The sequence below is a fragment of the Zalophus californianus genome, chromosome 5 (genome assembly GCF_009762305.2).
Source record: "Zalophus californianus isolate mZalCal1 chromosome 5, mZalCal1.pri.v2, whole genome shotgun sequence".
Taxonomy (NCBI): domain Eukaryota; kingdom Metazoa; phylum Chordata; class Mammalia; order Carnivora; family Otariidae; genus Zalophus; species Zalophus californianus.
Window position 1 is genome coordinate 54,802,918 of NC_045599.1, and position 4,733 is coordinate 54,807,650.

The following is a 4,733-nucleotide window of genomic DNA, read 5'->3' on the forward strand; positions in this document are numbered from 1 at the left end:
TCTATAGAATTGTCATGCTTTATATTCCTAAACTAGACATTTGGTTCAAACCTAAGCTATAGCTATCAGCTAAATGGGGCTGAAGGCCCTTAAAGGGATTAACCTCACCCATTTCAGAACTCTCCACTGACTTAATGAATAGACAAGTCCATTAGGAATGGCTTTGGGGGACACCTGGGTGGCTCAGTCAGTTGAGCATCTGCCTTCGGCTCGGGTTATGGTTCCGGAGTTCTGGGATAGAGCCCGACATCGGGCTCCCTGCATGGCAGAGAGCCTGCTTCTCCCTCTCCCTCTGCTGCTCCCCCTGCTTGTTCTCGCTCTCTCTCTCTGTCAAATAAATAAATAAAATATTTAAAAAAAAAAACAGTTTGTCTGCCTCTTCACTAAACGGAGAACTTTTTTAGGGCAGGGCTGGGTCTGCCATCTCCATGATCTCAGCACTGTCTGACAATTCCTAGTTAGTATATGTTTATTTCTATATACATGCATAAATGAATAAAATGTATGAATGATCCATCAATCCAGAGAAGCATACTAAAACAACAGTTGTCAAATTTCTGGGAAAATGATAAAAATAGAGGCCTAGGCCCCTGCCCCAGCCTACTTCAGTGAGCCTGGGACTCTATCTGCCTTTTTTTTTTTAACTCCCTAGGGGACGGTGACTCACAATAAAGTTTGAGGACTTTCACAGGTGAGTGAACAGGTTCACAGTGGGTAATCTATTTGTCCAAGAACTAAAGTGGAAATAAAACTGGAATAATTCGCCATAGTTTGTGAAGTGTTCCAATTCAGTCTTAATTTTTTTTTTTAATATGGAACACTTCACAAATTTGCATGCCATCCTTATGCAGGGACCGTGCTAATCTTCTCTGTGTTGTTCCAATTTTTTTGGGGGGGGTGCAGAATGGGGGTTTAGTAAAGCATGAGGACAGGACCTGTGGGCAGAAAGAGCTGCTGCACCGGGGCTGTGAGGGGCGCATTGTTCCAATTTTAATGTAAGTACTGACAAAGTGAACACTCAATTCTGTCTTTATAGTGTGTATAAAAAGGCTTTTTTTTAAAGATTTATTTACTTATTTTAGAGAGAGAGAGAGAGAGAGAGAGCAAGCAGGGGAAGAGGCAGAGAGAGAGAGAATCCAGAAGCAGCCTCCCTAATGAGCACAGAGCTGACGCGGGGCTCCATCCCAGGACCCCAAGATCATGATCTGAGCCGAAATCAAGAATTGGCCGTTCAACCAACTGAGCCACTCAGGTGCCCCTTAAGAGTCTATTTCTAATGGAAATATGAAGCCATGGCTCTGTTTTAGTCAGTACAATCAATATATACAACCACCTACTCCTCATTTGTTTGAATGAGGAGTGAAGGACAAGATCTAAAAATTAGCTGCAATACTTAAAGGAACAAATAACGGTTACAATTTAACATTTAATGCAAATGTCATTCTCTTCATGTGTTCAGCAGATCTGAGCTCAAAATAGACTGTATACTAAAAGAAAATAATGAGGGAGGATAACATTTAAATTTTCAATTCTGTAAAACTACAGGAGACTGAGAAATATTACTGTTTACCACCTGCTTTGTATTTTATAGCAAAAAATATATACTATTGGAACAGAATAGAGACCCCAGAAATAAACCTACAATTATATGGTCCAATCTATAATAAAGGAGGCAAGAATATACAATGGGGAAAAACAGTCTTTTTAATAAATAGTGCTGGAAAAACTGGACAGCCATATGTAAAAGAATGAAACTGGTCTACTTTCTAATACCATACCCAAATCAAGCTCAAAACAGATTAAAGACCTAATCATGAGACTTGAAACTATGAAAAATCTTAGAAGAAAACATATTCAGTAATTACTCTGACATCAGCCATATCAACATTTTTCTAGATATGTCTCCTGAGGCAAGGGAAACAAAAGCAAAAATAAACTATGGGACTACACACACACACACACACACACACACACACACACACACACACACACACACACAAAACCTTTCACACTGCAAGGGAAATCATCAATAAAACAAAAAGACAACCTATACTGAATGGGAGAAGATATTTGCAAATGACATATCCTATAAAGGGTTATATCCAAAATAAAGAACTTATACAAGTGAACATCAAAAAAACAAACAATCCAATTAAAAGATGGGCAGAGGACCTGAGTAGACACTTTCCCAAAGAAGATATACAGATGGCCAACAGACACATGAAAAGATGGGAACATCACTCATCATCAGGGAAATGCAAATCAAAATCACAATATCACTTCATACCAGTCAGAATGGCAAAAATAAAAAAGACAAGAAAGAACAAGTGTTGGTGAGGATGTGGAGATAAAGGACCCTTGTGCACTGCTGGTCGGAGTGCAAACTGGTGCAGCCACTGTGGAAAACAGTATGGAGGTTCCTCAGAAAATTAAAAATAGAACTACCATATGATCCAATAATTCCACTATTGGGTATTTACCCAGGGAAAACAAAAACACTGACTTGAAAAGATATATGCACCCCTATGTTTATTGTTGTATAATTTATAATAGCCAAGACATGGAAGTAACCTAAGTGTCCATTAATAGACAAATGGATAAGGAAAATGTGCATATATATATGCACACCACATATACATAATGGAATATTACACAGCCATAAAAAAGATGAAATTGTGCCATTTGAGACAACATGGATGGATCTAGAGGATATGATATAAAGTGAAGTAAAAATACAAATACCATGTGATTTCCCTCATAAATGGAATCTTTAAGAAAGAGAATATACAGGGGCACCTGGGTGGTTCAGTCAGATGGGCATCCAACTCGGTTTCGGCTCAGGTCATGATCTCGGGGTCATGAAATTGAGCCCCGTGTGAGGCTCCCGCTCAGCAGAGTCTGCTTGTCCCACTCCCTCTGCTCCCTCTCATAAATAAAAATAAAATCTTAAAAAAATGAATAAACAAACAAACAAACAAATTAAAAAAACAGAATCAGAACTTTAAATACAGAGAACAAAATGATGACTGTCAGAGGGCAAGGTGGGCGGGGGGTTGGGCAAAATGGGTGAAGGGGAGAGAGAGCTACAGGCCTTCAGGTCTAGCATGAGTAAGTCACGGGAATAAAAGGCAGAGCATAAGGAATATAGTTAGTGATACTGTAATAGTGATGTAACGGGACAGATGGTGGCTACAGTTGTGGTAAACATAGCATAGTGTACAAACTTGTCAAATCACTAAGTTTTACACCTGAAACTAATGTAACATGGTGTGTCAACTACACTCAAATAAAAAAATAACAATAAAATAACTAAAAACAAAACAAAACAAAAAAAACCCTGAGATACAAAAAAGTTGAGGCAAAAAAAAAAGTTATTATTCCAAAGGTACTACTCAATAAAGACTAATTAGGAAAGCAGATGCTAGAGCCTAGACCTTGGTGCTAAGTTTAGATTTTGATTTAAAGATGTTATTTTGCGGGGCGCCTGGGCGGCTGAGCCAGTTAAGCATCTGCCTTCGGGTCCTGGGATTGAGCCCTGAGTCTCCCTACTCATCGGGGAGTCTGCTTTTCCTTCTCCTTCTGCCCCTCCTCCCCGACTCATGCTCTCTCTCTCTCTCTAGCTCTCTCTCTCTCTCAAATAAATAAATAACATCTTAAAAAAAAGAGAGAGAGATGTTATTTTGGGGCGCCTGGGTGGCTCAGTCAGTAGAGCATGCAACTCTTGATCTCAGGGTTGTAAGTTCAAACTCCACATTGGGTGTAGAGATTACTTAAAAATAAAATCTTAAAAAAATAATAAAAATATAAAAAGATGTTATTTTTGCAAATGAATGAAAATAAAACCCTTCAACAGTAGAGGATCTGGGAAATTATGGATGCCCCACCTACCACTTATATACTTTACGAAGTTTAGTAAAACCTTGTAGATGTAATGATCTATTTTATATTTCTAACTTACATTAAAATATCTTTTTGCAGAGTGACCTCAACCACATGTTCTTGCTGAGCTAAGGTCAGACTCCATTTCAAAACTTTCCTTTCTGTTCTTTTATCAAGGGTCTTTCTAGAATCCATGTGAGAAAGAACAAAAACCAAACCAAACCAAAACAAAAACACTTTGACCTCTGCCTGACATCACAGCCAAAAATTAGAGCTGGATCACAGAGTTAAATGTGAAAGTTAAAACTGTGATAAACAACGGAGAATATCTTCATGGGCTGAATACAAATTTCTTAAACAGAAAAAAGTACTAACTATAACATTAAATAACAACATTTTATCTTTTTTCTTAACCAAAATTCTCAGCTTCTATAGGCATTAAAGTATTTGCTCACTGCTTTATCCTATAATACATAGGAAATATTTTCTAATTTACAATACCAATGTTACAACTAACAATGCGTGAGGTTTACATTTTTTCCAGTTCTTTTTTCCTTTAAATATATTCCATTAAGATTGGACAGTCTGCATAGGTGTTCAAAAATAATTTGAAATAGGTCTTTTGTCTATATGGCTATTTTCACAATTTGATATAGGTAGGTTGTTTGTTTTCAATTTTAGGGTTCACCTTTTTCTTTTTACTCTGATGACATTTTCCAATACACAAAAGGTTCAAAAGTCAAAACTAACTGAAAAGGTAGACTCTGAGAAGTCTTGCTTCCATTCCTATCGCCTCTACTTCTCCATTTTATTTCACACCATACAGGTGTTTCTGTTCTAAGTCTCTGATTTCT

General features: G+C 37.6%; 1 pseudogene; it reads right to left on the reverse strand.

The window, feature by feature from the left end:
* Positions 1 to 806: 806 nt before the first annotated feature.
* On the reverse strand, positions 807 to 901 carry LOC113930023 (annotated as a pseudogene).
* Between the last annotated feature and the right edge of the window lie 3,832 nt (positions 902 to 4,733).